Source organism: Chroicocephalus ridibundus, chromosome 3 (assembly GCF_963924245.1).
Source record: "Chroicocephalus ridibundus chromosome 3, bChrRid1.1, whole genome shotgun sequence".
NCBI classification, from domain to species: Eukaryota; Metazoa; Chordata; class Aves; order Charadriiformes; family Laridae; genus Chroicocephalus; species Chroicocephalus ridibundus.
This window is the reverse complement of record NC_086286.1, coordinates 71,194,555-71,211,928: the sequence shown is the minus strand read 5'-3', so window position 1 is coordinate 71,211,928 and position 17,374 is coordinate 71,194,555. Positions and strand designations below refer to the sequence as shown.

The window sequence follows — 17,374 nt, the reverse complement described above, 5'->3', positions numbered from 1 at the left end:
CCGGATGCGGCGGTGGGGTAGCGCGTCTGCAGCTTCGGGCCTGCTGGTGTCTGGAGGGGAAGGGAAAGGGTATCTGGCTCCTCGGGGATTAATTAAACACAAACAGCGCTTTAATAATAACGGCTCAGGCTGCTATCGCAACGGGGAAAGCAGCGAGGGAAGGCAGGCTGCTCACGGGGGAGGGGGGTGGCGTGTCCTCTCCTGGGGTGCAGGAAGGAGAGAGAGAAGGCCCTGGTGTGAAGGAGGGGAAGGCCGTCACGCAGGCAGGAATAGCTGCTCCTTCAGTCAAAACTCGATCGTATCAGTGACCTCTACCATACTTCAAAAAACCCACAGTGAGTAGTGCAAACTCATACTTTAAAAAAACCTCAAAACTAGTAAATGGTGCAAACATATAATTATTCAGAGGAGAGAGGGTAGTTACTAGAGTCACCGCACTCAGAGTTTTTAAATTATTTTGGGGAGTCCAGGAGTCTGGCTGCAGGCACTTCCATCACTTCCACAAGTTTACACTGAGTTACTTTACAAATCGATGGCTTTGCATTTCTTTGCTGTTTTTATACTACCAACGGAGTGAAATAGCAGATAGTGGTTTAAATGTGGCAATGAAATACTGCGTTTTCAGAAAAGAACATCTGCAGTTTGCCAGATACCAACAGATGGCAGAGTATTTTCATTTTTTTGCTCATGTGTATACTGAAACACGCTCCGCTCCCACATCAGTAACATTTTGGTGACCATTTTAAGGCTATCTTCCCACAGCCATTGTGGTTAGTAACTCCAGGCGAGAGTGTGATCTGCAGTTCTCAATTTACCACAGAGGCAGATAAATGAATGGCAGGGAAATGGTAAGAAAGACCAAGCTAAGTTCTGGAGATCTGACGTTTATCCCTTTTGAGTTCATAGGGTTTTTTTATTTTCCAGCGTTGATTTAGTGATTTTTTTTTTTCCTTAAAATCCCTCGGGTTTACCATGGTGCAGAGACCCTAGCAGTTGGGAATTTAATTACTTGTGATTGTGGAGGGTATCAAGTGAGCCTTTGCCCATGAAGAAAAGATGGGGCGTTGCCTCTGAAACACTTCAGCTGCCAGCTAAGAGAGTTGCACCTGAATTTCCACACGCTGCTGACTCCTGCACAATCATTGCAAGACCTGCAGATCAACCGTGCAATTTCTTTCCCCTGTTGTGGCTGGCAATTGTATTTTTCCTTCTGAAAGGAGCTTGACCCCATTAGACATCATACAGGGCTCAAGTATCAAAGCAATAGAGGCTATTTAAGTATTTGGCTCCTTCGGAAAAGCTGCTTTCAAAACGCCAGCTATGACTGACAGAAAGGGGTGTGTTTGCATCAGTCCAGAGAGGGCTGATCTGCAGGAAAAGAAGTAAGAAAGGAATATTGGGTGTAGCTGAGTTATTAACCTAATATAAACTATAAACCTTACCTGCAGGCTAGTCATGTTTGAGACAGAATTGTGAGAATGGGTATTCTGCTGTGGGCTGCATACAAGTACTTGCACTGACCGAAGAGAAGCAATGGGTGCTCCCTTCTTGTATTGAGCAAGTTGGTTCAGCATCTGTCTGCCAAGAATGGGGCCTGTAAATAAAACCAGGAGGGTTTTATAGTATGGAATCTGCTGTCCAGCGTAAAAGTTGTCCCTCCTGTCCCTCTCAGATGATGCACACCACCATGCTCCATATAATCTGAAGTTCACATGGGGAGATGTGCCATCTGATGGGCATTTGCACACGGAGCTGATGAGGGAGCCGGCAAGGCCCCCTGTGAGGAGTGAGATGGGTCTGAGAGTGGTGCGGGGCTGCTCCAGTTCAGCGATGTGCAACTGAAATCTGCTGGCTAGAGCAGAAGGGCATGGGTGCCTCTCTCCTTGCCTCTGCTGCGGTGGTGCTGGGGCTGCATTGTGCCCCTCAAAGCCCAGGGGTCAGAGCTCATCCAAGCAGCAAAATACATCAGCACCTACAAGGACAGAGTCAGAAAGTGTGACTTGAAGGCAGGAATAGGTGTGACTTTGTCCCTGGTTCTTTGGGAAGTACATTGTAAAAAAGGGGGTTGCTTCTGGCAGAGGAGAGGGAATCCTTACTGGCAGTGACTACGGTGTTGCTTCAGCCCCTTCTTAGCACATGTGGTACCCTCAGGGCACGGCAAGTTGATGGAGATGTACCCTGCCCATTGCCAGGCAGCAGGGCTCTTTGGGGACCCCCAGGGGAGCTGTGATGCGGTCCTTTCCAAAACCTGAGCAGCAGCATCCCTCACTGTCCTGTGCTAAAATCGCGGGCTTGCAGTCAAAAAATGCTTATTTTTAATTGGCTTTTTTTTTCTTCCCTCAATTATCTCAGGTGAAATAGGAGCTTTTTAAGAAGCGCCAATATCTCAGTGTCTACGCTGATACTTGGAACAACTCCTTGCTGTGTCTTTTGGATTCAGACAATATCAGCCAGCACTAGGATTGCCAGCTGACATGAACAGAAAAGTGGGACTTTTGCCTCTTTCTGTAGTTAGCGAGTCAAAGAACTCAAAATTGTGAGTCTCGTGGCCTTGCCAGGGGGTCTGTTCAGCCTTGCACAAACAGAGCTTCACCAAGAGCAAAATGAAAACTGCCCATGCTGTAGTGGTGGGTTTCTCCTGACATACACATTCTCCCAAGGGCAGGTGCATGCTTCCTGTCTGGGGCCGTCTCTGTGCACCTTCAAAATATTTCCCGTACTCGGAGCATTGGAAAGATGGATAGCGGGGTCTGCTGCATACCTGGGATCATTCTTCTCGTCCTGTTTGGATTTCCTCAGTTGTCCATCCCTGCGAGCTCTGTTTCCAACTTTCTCCACTTCCTGCCTGGTTGCCTGTCACTCCCCTCTTCACAGGTTGGTTTTCTCTTTCCATTTTCTTGTGAAGACCCTGGCAACCTTTCCATTCAATAGTATTGTTAGACAGGTAAAGCCATGATAAGCATAAACAAATGCTACTCTTAATCAAAGCTAGCTCATTTTACCTTCTCTCCTCGGATGACCTCTTCAGATGTTTGCTTTCTGAAGCGACTGGAGGCACCTGCAATGGAAATGTGGAAGTTAACAGGTGGCAAGGACATGCCTGCCCAATTGCTACCTTAGATCTGAAAGGCAGATCCTGTGGATGGGTTTGCTCAGCTCAGCTGAGCCAGTTCTGGTGGGTTCACCGCACAAAGTGCAATGGCCAACCTGCATCAGCCTTATTCTGCACTTTTTCAGAGCTGCAAGCTAGTGGGTGACCTTGCTTGTCCCTGCGGCAGCAGTCCCAACTTCTGAGGGGGGAAGTTTTTGTTGTCACACTGCTGGTGGCCCTGGCATATCTCTGCTATTTCTGCTTCCACCCCCAGTGCTGGAAACTCCTAGGCCGATGCATAGGAAAGCCCAGACATCTCCTCCCCAAAGAATTCCCCATGGTGCTCAAGGAGGAACTCCACCAGCCACATTACCTGCACACAGCAAACCATTGGTTTCCACCTAGGTGGCTGAAAAATGGGTCAAGCAGCCTTTCCCACTCCTCACCCTCACTTCTGCGCAGAAAGCTGCAGCTGTGGAGCTGCTCTCCCCAGCAGCTCCCCGATGCGCGTTTGCTGAAGAGAAGAGGCAGCCAGGCACCTCTGAATGGCAAAGCTTAGCTGGGCCCGCAAGGCTGTAGCCAGCTGGTAAACACAGCATTACCTTCCCTGTCACCTGCACCAGGACATCCAGGGGGAGTGTGTCCTTCTCGGGTGGGCTGAGCGGGTTTGTGCCCACGCAGATGGCCAGGTTGCCAGCAGTCATCCTGCTGCTGGCCATGTTTCTACTCATGTTTTGGAGCAGGGTGAGCAAGTGCTTGAGCAGGAGGAGGTTGGCCTTGGGCAGCTTGCTGGTCACCCTGAGGGAACAGAAACACAACGCTAATAAAGTAGATGCTGTCAACACAGGCCTCCCAGGCTGATCTCACCCAAGCCCACCCAAGGGAAGGCTCCCTGGCCATGCCTGGTCTACAGCAGAGGGACTACCTTTGCTGAGATGCGGCCACCTGCCTCCTTCCCTGTTCTTCTGGCAAGAGTCCCTTTGTGGAGCAACCCTCGATGTCTGCAGGGAGTGCTCCAAGGAGAGAAATGCTTTTCTGTGCCACTTTCCCCCCAAACCGAACCCCACAGCAGCAAGAGGTGGCTGGCAGAAAACAAGGCTTTTTCAGACAGGCTGTCACTTTGCAGGCAAGTCCCAGCCCCTGCCAGTCCCTGTGGAGCAGGCAGGCTGCTGGCCACACTTACTCTTTCAGTCCTGCCAGCTTCTGCCTGCTGGTCTTCTGCAGGGCGCCCATCCACTCCTTGCAGAGCTCTACCTCAAGGACCTTGGAGGGGAAGGAAGTCCTGCAATGCCAAGGGCTCCGGGTGAGGCTTTGATCACTCCCACCAGGAGCACAGGCAGCGTCCCTGGCACTCTGGCTCATGAGCAGGTGGCTGGGCTTTGGGTCCTGCTCTTGCAGGTGCCCATCGGCACTGACAGAGCTGGGAGCTGCCAGACTCCAGGTCAGCAGGGTTCACCTTCAAGATGACGGCCAGCAGGTGTGCAGGCTGGCTTTCGAGGTGGACTTCCACTCCACTGTCAAGGGCCTCCCTGAGCTCCTGGGAGGTGTGCTCACCGGCCACCGGCCAAAGATCCCCTCCGTAGATGGCCCGTGCTCATGTAGGAGAGCCAGCAGGTCCTGCAGGGGACAGAGGAGGACAGTTGCTTGGCTGGAGACAGGCCCTGGGGCAGGTGAACCTTCCTTAGGGGCAGGAGCAAGTGTGGATCACTCTGCTTTTACTAGTGCAGGATGGAGGGGCGGCCTGTCAGTCCAGGCAGTTTTCAATGCGTCTAACAGCCGGCTTGTTCATGCCATATTTCCTCAGTTTGTGAGTGAAAGTGCTGTGGGAAATTATTTCAGAAGCTGTACTGAAGTCAAGATCTATTATGTCCACTGCTCCCTCGTCCATGTAGCCAGCCGTTTCATCACAGGATGCAATCAGGTTGGCCAAGTGTGATTTGTCCTTCATAAATCCATGCCAGCTGCTCTTGATTGCCTTCTTGTCCTTTACAGGTCTTGTTCTACTAGAGCTTCATCAACTTTCTTTCTGTATCTTGCAGTCTCTGTGGCTGCAAACTGGATTTTTGTTTTCTGAACGGTTGTCAAATACCTTCTGAACTCAGACAATCATAAAAATAACACAGAGTAATTTAGTAATTTACATTTTAAATAAGATGCTGTATCTAATTGAGGAATGCTATTTTTAAGGCTAGCTGATAACAGATATTTGTCTTTTAACCCTTCCTGAATCTTTCTATTCGATGTACATGTTTAGTATTCATAGCCCTTGAAATCTAGTAATCCATTTGCTTTTGCAAATTCTTTAACAATTCTTTAATATGGATGAGTCTTGTACACACATAAGGCATGATTTTAAATTTTATTTTGTGATGCCTTTGCCACGGGTGTCCTTAAGATACATTTCTAGAACAAACTCTTCTATGACATTAATGAGGCTGGGCTCGCAGGCCCCAACCTTGGCTGTCCATGTAGTTTAGAGAACACTACCAAAAGCAGCATACCCGCATTCACAGACTGATTTTCTAATACACTTAAAATCTCTGCTTCATTTGAGCCCTTTGGAGCGGTGAATGATCTGGAGACCTGAGGTTTCCCGTGGTGTTAGGAAGAACAGAAAGCTGCTGGGTAATAGGATGTCAACAACATCACTTAACATCGTGATGGAGAACAATTTCTCAGGCATCAGCTAGAAATAATGTTTTGGTTTATTTTTTTCAGCACAGATTTCTTTAAAAGTATACACTAACATGTACCATTTATGTGGGATAAAATGTACACAAAATACACTTGTACTTAATACAAGTGCGGTAATTCTTTTGTATTTGTAGGTATGTAATTTTTTGTGATATTTGTAGTATTTGTATTTATGTAATTAAATGTATTTATATCATATTTATGTAGCGTAATTTCTGTAATATTTCTAAATTTTGTAATATTTGCCTGTATGTAAATCTTCTGCATGCACTTTGTATGCTATTTTTGTGTAGTTCTTATTTACAGTAGCTTTCTACCCAGTCATTCTGGGACAGCACTAGAGTTATCATTTATGAGCTTTTCTAAGTACTTATCAAATGTAGTATTAGATGCGTAGACTCGCTGTAGGCTGGAGGACCATAATACAGTACAAACGTTACCTCTATTAAAATCTGATGTGATTTTATTCTTGACTAAGTAGCCCGAAAACAGAAACAAATTTGGGATGCTCAGGTCCTTACAATTTTAAGCACCTTTTTTGTTTAATTCAGAAACTTTAGCAAGGATTGGCAAAGTCTCCCTATGGGATATTAAGGCAGTGTTAAGGCTTAAGCCTCGATGTTTCATCAGTCTCAGGTTTTTTTTCCCCCGTCTTTTGCTGGAACAGATGGCAATTCCAAAGGAGAAATACCAAAGTAGTTGTTTTATTACCACGAAGTAGTTATTATTTGGTAGCTGGAGATGGCGCTCTCTGCCCACAAATTCCTGCTTCGACCACATTTGCTACTACCCAGTGCCAGGCTGAAGTTGTGCTTCAATTTGTTTCAGAAAATAGCGCTGGGGAAAAGGGGATGTTTTACACACTCGTCGCAGTAATATGAAAATCATCCCCACAAATGCCAGGTGACTGGGGAACAGACCCATTAACTACTCGTAAGGTGGATCTTGTGGCTTACGTAACGCCAACAATAACACGTGGGATTTTGAAAACGTTTATGTGTTCTGCCAACATGGACACTGCAAACCTCGCGTTGGCAAAGTACCTTCAGGCAAAGTAATTAATTGATTGGATTCATTTGTTACCATCTGGTAGGGAAAAAAAAAAAGTGAAAAGTAACTACCCCATTGGGTAGTTCACTGGATATAGCGAAATGATTGCGTATCACAGACCCAACAGGTAGGAACAACAGCCCTGATGTCCTCCTTAAGAGCAAATAGATGAAGGGCACCTGCCAGATACTGTAAATGGTCGTTTTAGTTCTCCAGACTGTATTAGACCTTTCTGCACCTGAGGCAATCTTAGCAACGGTGTGGAAGTAGCCAGTGAAAATCTGTTGCAAGAATCCTCAGTAATGGTCCGGAAAAGAGCAAACGACTGCAGTGACAGGTACGTGTGTGCCATGTGGCTCTTCCCTCTGCCACACACCGCGCAGGTGCCGGGCTGTGTGTCCTTGTGCCCAGGGAGCTCCCTGCTGCCGCCCTACGCAGGCTGTTAAAGCAGGTCAGAGAGACACCACGCGCTGATGTCTGTGCCAAGGGCTGGACATCTTCTGCTGAGACTTCCTCTGCAGCTCAAGCTGGCAAGGTCAAAGGAAGTAGGTTAACATTGATAGTGTTAACTATGGGCTGGTTATTATCTGCAAATACTGGCCAAATCCAGCCTATTGCTAAGTGAACGACACTTAATTTGTGCTGGCCTCTAACAGTCATTTGACCACAGAGCTGAGTGTTTCAGGAGGGTCCAGCCTTCGGGTTTGTGCAGGAAGGCAGGCACCTGCGTGCTGCCTGTGGGAGCGATGGCTGTTGCCAGGCTTTCTAGAGTTTTAGTTCCAAACGTGTGCACGGGAACTGATTAATACAGGTAAATGCAGTGGCCTATAAATTGGCTAGGCTCCCCTCGTGTGGCCTTCGTTAGGGGATGCTGCTGTGAAGGCTGGTAGACACAACTGGTGCTGATGGTCTGTCTGTCGGTGCTTGTAGACCTCAGGAGCTCTTCTGGTGTTAACAGTGTCAGAAAACCTGCCGCGTCCGACAGGCTGTGTTTGGGGGGTCACCCAGCCGCCCCCGCCTTCATGCCAGCCTGAGGCCATTTCAGATGGCACCTCATAAGCCATCAGTTGTTTACGGAGCAACACAGCAGGCTATTTTCTCTCCTGTGGTCCTGCACGTCAGGTGTGGCTGCAATCTGCAATCTACCCACGGATGCACGATGTGGAGGGAGAGGGGACACTGCAGAGGAGCCCTTCCCCGGCAGTGGTGCAGCAGCCCCATCACAGGAGGCCGTGCTCCAGAGCTGCCACATCAGGAGCTTGTTTCGGTCTTTGGTGAAACACGTGTGAACATCAATGGAAGGTATCTCTGAAGGCTGAGGAGAAATGACACTTATAGTACTCCTCCTATAGTCGGCAATAGCTGACCAGAGTAGCCCTGTTCAGCGTAGGTAACCTGTGGGATCACTACCAAAAAGAAAAATGTTCTTCTTACTGCTGTTGCATAACATCTTGGGCTTTCTGTGATTAACAAGAGATTTTCTATCAGAACCCTTAGGATTAGCCTATCTAAACCTACAAAATGAAGAAAAAGTGATCTTCCCTTATTTGTGTAACAGGTCTGCGGAGCCAGGAGTAGAACTTTAGAATAGCACATTTAACAACAACAAAAAAAGTCAAGAGCAAATCAATCTTACATGAGCAGAACATTTCTAATGTAAAAAGGCAGCTGAATTGGAGGATTAGGTCACACTGCCCGATTAACATCATTTGATCTGCTATTGAAAAGCCACTGGGCTTCTCAGAGAATGGGAGCATTCAGACTTTAAATGAAACCACAAGCCTGGCTTAGAAAAAAACCTGCGAAACTGAAAAAAAACTTGCCTTGCTTCAGTAATTGTCAGTTTCTCTCTGCTGCTGGGGGATGCATCCAAATCAGGATTTAGAAATCCCTCACAATTTGGTACAACAAAGGAGGGCTGCAACACGGAACAAGGGCATCTCAGGCACTACCTGGGAGAGGCTTATAACATGTGAAGCTTGCTTTGCTTTGCCGTGTCATTTTATTTCTTGTTTAAAGGTGGAAAAAAGATACTCGGAGGTCTGTTTTCTCTGTAACACATTCACTGTTGGTTTTGCCTTTTTGCCTTTTTTTTTTTTTTGGGGGGGGTGGGGGGCGGAACAGGAGACACAACAAAACACATGAAGCTCACCCTGCACTGCAAGGCCCACTCAGGATCTGAGCGATATCCACTGATGACATTTGATAAGAAAGCAACAGAGGAAGGGAGTTCTAGTTACATTTGTTATTTTATTTAAACAATATTTGTTTTAACTTCAATGACAAATGAACATATTTAATGAAGGAAACTTCTGTTTTAACTCTTGCTTGGGAGCCTCCAAGCAAAATCGTAACACATCAGCCTTGATCTGGAATTTTCTAAGGTAAAGCAAGACGGAAGGAACCTTTATATGATATAATCAAGCCTGTCATCACTTAAAACACCAAGAACAACAGTAAACCCCACATAAAAAAAATCCTCTGGCTATCTCTCATATCTTCTCTGTTAAAAAGTTTATACTGTTTTCACTTATTGTACTTAAATGAGTTTTGAAAAGGTCTCTGCAGTCCCCTGCCACTGTCAACACTTAGTAAAGTAAATACCAAGCAGACAGAAATTCAATAATTTATTTCCTATCTCTAATGACCTGATGATCAGTTTGCTCAAAGGGTTTTTCTGTACTCTTTGTAGAGTATTAAGAAGTATTCACAAGCAGTCTCATTTTTAAATTATTATTTGAAAAAACGCTTATTTAGGATTCATGATATTATTTTTGGTCATGGTGGTATTTCAGTTGTTATGTATGGAGAAAAGCAATATTTTAAAATATGGAAAAGCTGTGAGTATTCTTGTAGTTCCCCCTCACTATGTGTTCATATAACAAATGCACAGATCCTTCTCAGTCTACTGCATTTTCAGCAGTCTCCCAAATGCCAGCCAAGTCCGACCCTGCTTAGCTTCCAAAATCAGATGTGATCAGGCATGTAACAATGTAAAGAAAAATAAACCCTGAAAGGCGGTCTGAATTATAACGTAAATTTTTTTTTTCTGACATGCAAGAAAGAACAAAATGGAAGTTTTATCACAGCTCCGCTTCCTTTTGAGCGCTCCCACCCACCCTTATTACTGTGAGCAATGTTTTCTCAAAATAAAGGCACACTGATTTGTTTGTTATTTTAGGCTCCGAGAAGAAGGTCAGACTGGATCCCTGTCCAAATATATGCCTCCAGTCCCCTTAAGGACCTATAAGCGTACTTATCTCCATCCGTTGCAAACCAGTTCATTGTCTTCCAGGGAGAGCTCATGAGACTATAGAACTCTGTATATCACTTTATAGCCCTACGTGCTCGTGCATCCTTGTAGGATCTGAATCCGCTTCACTCCTGTCGGTTCTCACGCAAGGAGAAACACACGTAATTAGCTGCATTAGCCTCACGCTCTCCCCCACTGCTCGGCTATTATTTTGCTGGCTGGTGACACGGCTCTGAAGCCTCCCTTCTCCTCTGTCACCCTGCCTGGCAGCCACAGCTGGGCGGCCTGATTTGTGCTCTGCCAGCCCCCGGGGGGGATCTACAGCCCTGAGGCCACGGTGCTCTGCTGCAGGGGCTGCGGGGGGGTGGGGGCTGTGGAGGGCAGGACCCGTGGCCATAGCCAGGGGCTCTGCTCCCTCCTCCCTCACAAGACCGATGCAGCTCCTGCACTAAGAAAAAAAAATATTGTTCAGCCCAAAGAAAAGAAGGCTCCAGGGAGACCTTATATAGCCGCCTTCCAGTATCTGAAGGGGGCCTACAAGAAAGCTGGAGAAGGACTTTTTACAAGGACATGTAGTGATAGGATGAGGGGTAATGGCTTCAAACTGATCTAAATCAGGTTAGGTATCAGAAAGAAATTTTTTACTATGAGGGTGGTGAGGCACTGGAACAGGTTGCCCAGGGAAGTTGTGGATGCCCCATCCCTGGAGGTGTTCAAGGCCAGGCTGGATGGGGCTTTGAGCAGCCTGGTCTAGTGGGAGGTGTCCCTGCCCATGGCAGGGGGGCTGGAACTACATGATCTTTAAGGCCCCTTCCAGCCTAAACCATTCAACGGTTCTATGATTCTATAATTCTGCTTACTATTTTTGTCCAAATATTTCAGCTCCTCAGACATCCCTGGACAAAACACCCCAGCTATTGGCAAGCTCTTAGCTAATCCAAGGGAACCTTTTGCACGGGCCTCTGCTTTCTAACCTGAGGTTGGCTTTAATTACACATTATTTTGTCTTCCTCCCTGTGAGCCTCTCGCGGAATGCATTGTGCCACCCAGCATATTAGTCAATCATCACAGCTTACGGAGCGCTCTACTTTACATCTTGGCTTCAGCATCATTCATGTGCACTGAGTGGAGACAGCAGGCAGTTTTAAGACGCTGGGTAGATTTCAGCATGCTAGGGCCTGTCTGCCCCTATAGTAAATAGCTTTGCTGACATTTAAGCTGCACATGGCTTGATGTTGGGTCAAACAAAAATGTCACACTATAATCACTTTTTAAATAGCTGTTTCCGGCTCAGTTAGTACTGTATAGTTCCAGTAGAGAAAGCACTTACAAGCTGACAGACAGAAAGAGGAACCGTCTGTATAGGATGTTTGCCTAATCCCATCCCTGCCCTTGCCTGTCAGGCTTGGAGGCTTTGTTTGTTTAAAAAAAATAATTGTGTACACAGTTTAATGCCACCGTACTTTTCATGTGGGAAGACTCTAAAGAAAACTCATGAATAAGTTCTGGGGAGAGTCCTGGGATGTGGACAGGCTGGATCAATGGGCTGAGGCCAGTGGTAGGAGGTTCAACAAGGCCAAGTGCTAGGTCCTGCACATGGGTCACAACAACCCCGTGCAGTGCTACAGGCTTGGGGAAGAGTGGCTGGAGAGCTTCCTGGCAGAAAAGGACCTGGGGGCGTTGGTCAAGCTGGCTGATATGAGCCGGCAGTGTGCCCAGGTGGCCCAGAAGGCCAACAGCATCCTGGCTTGTGTCAGAAACAGTGTGGCTAGCAGGACTAAGAGAGTGACCGTCCCCCTGCGCTTGGCACTGGTGAGGCCCCACCTCGAATACTGTGTTCAGTTTTGGGCCCCTCACTACAAGAAAGACATTGAGGTGCTGGAGCGTGTCCAGAGAAGGGCAACAAAGCTGGTGAGGGGTCTAGAGTCCTATGAGGAGTGGCTGAGGGAACTGGGGTTGTTCAGCCTGGGGAAAAGGAAGCTGAGGGGAGACCTTATCGCTCTCTACAACTACCTGAAAGGAGGTTGTAGCAAGGTGGGGGTCGGTGTCTTCTCCCAAGTAACAAGTGATAGGACGAGAAGAAATGACGTCAAGTCGGACTAGGGGAGGTTTAGGATGGATATTAGGAAAAATTTCTTCACTGAAAGGGTTATCAAGCATTGGAACAGGCTGCCCAGGGAGGTAGTTGAGTCACCATCGCTGGAGGTATTTAAAAGGCGTGTAAATGTGGCACTTAGGGACATGGTTTAGTGTTAGGTTTATGGCTGGACTCAATGATCTTAAAGGTCTTTTCCAACATAAACAATTCTATGATTCCTTTGATGTAGCTGTGAGGGGTTTGGGTGGCCCAGGGCGAACCCTGCCCTCAGCAGCTGATACTGTGTCTTGATGCAGGGGCACTATGCTGCTGAGATGCCGTTGTTGAGAGGAGACGTGTGGGTAAAATCCTAATGAGCTTTGACAGCTGAAAATGGGAGGGTTTTCACATTCCCTGATACCACTCCTTAAATCAGCCTCTACCTCTGAACCAGCCTGGGGAGGACATGGACCATGGGGGAAGCCATGCAAGACTAACTTCCTCTCTCAGTTCTGTGTGACTGTCTCTGTATGGTTTCACTGAGGTTCTGGCACCCTGCCCTGTCCTAAGCAGGCACTAGCATTCCCACAGGGCACGGCAATGGCTTGCCATGGGGCACAGCAGTAGTCCCCAGGGGCCTGGTGCCCTGGCCACCTGGCCTGGGCAACGTGTGGGAGCACTCTGTGATGAGGCTGAGGTGTGTAGATGGCTTTCCTCTCTACAGCCCAAATATGGCTGAAGGGAATACATGCACCCCACCACTTGTCTGAGGTGTCTCCTTCTTATCACTCTCCCACTTTCTCCAAATTGGCTGTGTATGAAATGCTGCCCGCCTGCAGCTTTTGTCTTTTGCCCCACAAGCCTTCCTGGCAGTGCATGGCAGTCATCAGAAGGTGACAGCGTTTTCCATTGTGGAATAGTTACAGAAGGCAAAGCACGAGAGACCTACAAAGACGAATGACAGTGCATGATCTTTTGTCCAAGAAGAATGGTGTTGGAGGAGCTGTGGAAACTCATGAGGGAATACAACGGTTTAGTGGGAAGGAAGAAACCAGCCTTTCTTTACTTCCACTGTAACCTTTTTCTTCTTAATTTGATGTCTATTACTTCTAACAAGCTGGGAGGCTGAGAAGGTGCTATGGGTGTGACTGAATGCCGCCATGGGATTCGAGCACAAGCCTCGAACACCCCTGACTGCTGCTTCACGGAGGCTGCTGACCTTGGCTTGTAGGTCTTACTTGTAAGCCATTTCCTTTCCTGATTAGGTCAGAACTGTGGCACCAACCTGAGTGTGTCAACGTGGGGATTTCCTGCTATGTGGATTTTCCTCAGCGTCCTGAAGCAATATGTACGCTATACTTTTTACGTCTAAAAGCAAGTTTGTTCCTGTAGAGGTATATTTCCAAGCTGCATTTAGACAGAAAGCAGTAAATCTTCACACATTCCTCATTTCACATCATAGTTACAGCATGTGGTGGCTACTGTCTAATCACATAATAACGAACACGATAGATAAGCAAAACCCTTCCACATTCGCACTGTGGAAGATAAGCTTTTGCCAAGTGCAGTTACAAACTATGGGGCACTATGGAGGGGGAGCTGAGAAAAAATATTACAGCCTCCAAGAGGTAGGGCAAGATAATCTTTTGTTTACAACTACCCATCATTTCTTAACCCAGAAGTAACTTTTTTTACAGCTCAAATTTGTATCAGCAAATCCTTTTCCTTTAGGCACAGTTTAACAAGCAGGAATGACTGCACTCTTGCTCAACCACTGATGTGAAGGCAAGTGGTTGCAGTTGCATTCAACCTCAGGGGAGCCACTTTGGGGCTGGTGGAGAGTTCATCCTGGCTAGAGGTTGGGTAAGGGAGAAACGGAGGAATGGAGTGTATACAATGCACAGTAAATTTATGAAAAATGACCATGCATTCAAAGTCCAACCACTACTCCCGGTTTAGACCATCCGCCAGTACAAAGAATAAAATGGGAGGAGGGGAGCCAACTGTAGGTGAGCTTTCCTGAGACAGCATAGAAAATAGCATGCGCTGAAAAACAAACACTGTGATTTGTGATCTTACGTGATACAGATTAGCCAGCCAAGAGGACTCTGACTGGGAAAAGAAAAGGCCCCACTGATGGTTCAGACAGAGACTTTCTAAATACAAGTTTACGCTTTGTGTTGTGGAGTTCTTCTTTCTCTTAAAAAACACAGTGCAGGGTAGGGGTAGGGAATGGCAGTTTTGTTCCATGTTACATTTAAAATCATGTAAAATCATCATGTGTGCCATGATGAACTATCCATGAAATGCAATATTTAGAATGGTAAGCTGTCTCCCTTTGTTTTGTCTGTTAATCATCAAATAAAAACTTAGAGAACTCAGGCAAGAGAATTTCTTTTAAATCTTACAGCACTTAAAATGCACTAAGGCCTTCAGCTGAAAGACACTGTCTATGAAATCAGAATTGTATAATTTAATCTTATTTAAACTATGACAGTTATCTGTTTTTTTCCTTGTTAAAAATACTTCACTTACTTTTTATTGTACAGCACATACACAATATTCAGCAGTATGTGATTTGTAGACATGTTCTTGCAACATCACACATTGTTCTTCTTAATGAAGATCACGGAATCACAGAATGGTTGAGGTTGGAAGGGACCTCTGGAGCTCATCTGGTCCAACACTCCTGCCAAAAGCAGGGCCACCAAGGGCAGGTTGCCCAGGACTACGTCCATACGGCTTTCGACTCCATCTCCAAGGATGGAGACTCCACAACCTCTCTGGGCATCTTTAGTGACAAAATATCATCCCTTTGTGCCATTTTTAAAAAGAGAAGGACTTCCCATATGCAGCTATTTAAGTGAAAAAAAAAAAAAAGAAGGACATACTAGAATGAGAACTAAAAAGATGTTAACATTTCCAGGTTTTGCTTTGCTGACTCCACATTCTTTAGTTACATGTAAAAATTTATGCAAGGATTTTATGAAGTGCTTCTTTACACCCACAATTTTACTGTTTCTTTGCAAGTGGATCATAAATCCTCACAATTTTTTAAAGCTAAGACCTGCAGCCATGTACCATTGAAATTCCCAGGTATTTTTCAGTATTATGAATTGTCTTCTGAGGTGCCACTGCTTTTCATGTCCTGTATTTTTCATATGGGAAATCTAATACAGCAGTATCAACCTGAATTTCTGCTGTGCAGAAAAATACTGATTTTAACTTACCTGCCTTTTAAACTAAGGTTCTTTAGGTGAGGCAAATGTGCAGGTGCAGTTGTGTTTCTCCTCTGTGAGAATATGTATTCTGGTTTTTAATTTTTTTTTCTTTTTGCTAAGAGTAAAATTGCTGAATGTTTTCATAAGCGGAGGAGCAAGATCCCTGTCAGAGAGAGAGCTCCGGATGTGGAAGCGGCACAGCACACATAGAGAGACTCAAGAAAACATTTCAAGACTGCTGGTGGTTGCAATATCCCAGTGCAAGGCACCCCGATAAACTGCTGTGCAAAAAACGTTCCATTGCAGGGCACTGACAGGTCGGTGCGGTGACATTAGGAAGATGACAGCAATGCTTGAACGATGATTCAACGTGAAAGGTATTCACTGGTTTTTGGCTATTTGGAGGGTCATTCCAAATAATGCTGCGAAAGAGTCACATTATAAAATTGTTGGGGTGAGATTTGTAATTGTCTTGGAGAACGTAGTTGGCCGACCTTTGTAAATTAGTTACTGTGCAATTCATAATTCATAATAAAACCCATTCCAATAGAATGTCTGTATATTGGCTTCTTTGTCTAGCTGCTTTTTTTTTTGGTTAATAGGTTTGATTTTTACCAAACTTGTCAGTAAGATTCCTGCTGTCTCAAAGTTCTGGATATTTTATTTTTTTTTTACTATGTGAACATTTCAATCAAACCAAATATGACAACTTAAAGAGGTGCAGATGGCTGTCGAGCTGGAGAGGACCGGCTGTCTAAATTAACTGGTAGAAAGGGGAGTCTTTTACTTGGCTGACTGAAGTTCGGCTCTGCTAATTTACTAATGACTTTTTCTTCAGCCTCAGTTCATGGCTTAAAGTTTCGTACCCTCCCTGGTGTGGATCGTGACTCTACTAATGGTAAGCATTTTATTTTTTTAAAAGTTATTCTAAGGGGAAATTGTAGATTCTGCCCCCCCCCCCCCCCCCCAAAAAAAAATAAAAATCCTTGATTTCACAAGTATTTTGGATTCTTTTTTTTTTTTACATTGCTGTTATTTGACTTTTGCTTGTAAACATTCTGGTATAGAAACGAAAAAAATAATAAGCATGTGCAGAAAAGTGAAAGATAAATCCTTACTTTCTCACAAAGCTGATTTTCCATGATCTAAGATTTACGTGCTTTTTTTCTTCCAGTTTCAATTTTCTTTTTTCTTCAGTTTCTTTCCTTTTCACTTTCTTTTTCTTTCTTTTCTTTTTTCAAATTTTCCACCAATTTTTTTGGAATTTCCTATTCCCTCATAACATAGCTCCTAGCCGATATGTTATAAGGTAAGTGTTTTAGGTAAACACTATTCTGAAAGGAAAATGCATTCTGCTTAAGAAAAGCTGCAAAACCAAGTTTGTCGCCAGGGGAAAAAATGTTGGTCTCACCCTCTGCCATTTCTGCATGAGGAAAGTTTTAGTGTCCAAACTAGAAGGCTAAAGTACTATCAAGAAATAATATTTCAGATAATTGAATTTGGGGGGGGGGTTGTGGTTTTTTTTTGTGGTCATCGTGTGGTAATTAAGGGCTAGTATTGGATTTTAACTTTTCATTTTTGAAATATGAACTCTCTTTTTCTTAACACAGATTAATCGGACATTTCTTCTCTTGTGGCCGATGGCCAAGATACTCAGTTTATAATGGAATTACACGTTTAGATATAAAGTTACAGCTCCATTTCATGCGACTTTTTGCTTTGAATTTGTGACTTGCCACATGTGAAAAAGGGAAGACCTTTTGCAGTAAGAGGCTGCCGTAGGATCCCGTATTTCATGGCTGTGAAGCTCCTGCACGACGGCCCTGGGCATCCTCCCTGCTGGAAGCCCATTCCCCTTCAGAGAGTCCGTAGACCCAGGGAAACGTTTTCTTCGCCTCTGAACGCAGCTGTGAGAAACAGGCTGTACTCCGCTAAATACAGTTTGTTGGCGTCGGTTTGAACTTCATCCGGCTCATTTTTTTCTGTCG

The 17,374-nt window shown here is 45.5% G+C and overlaps 1 long non-coding RNA gene across 1 annotated transcript; it reads left to right on the top strand.

The window, feature by feature from the left end:
- The first annotated feature begins 67 nt into the window (after nucleotides 1-67).
- On the top strand, nucleotides 68-17,130 carry LOC134513256 (uncharacterized). Its single transcript, XR_010070351.1, has 5 exons — nucleotides 68-335; nucleotides 2,353-2,874; nucleotides 15,507-15,763; nucleotides 16,225-16,284; nucleotides 16,997-17,130. It is a non-coding gene; the product is annotated as an uncharacterized LOC134513256 (long non-coding RNA).
- The last annotated feature ends 244 nt before the right edge of the window (nucleotides 17,131-17,374 follow it).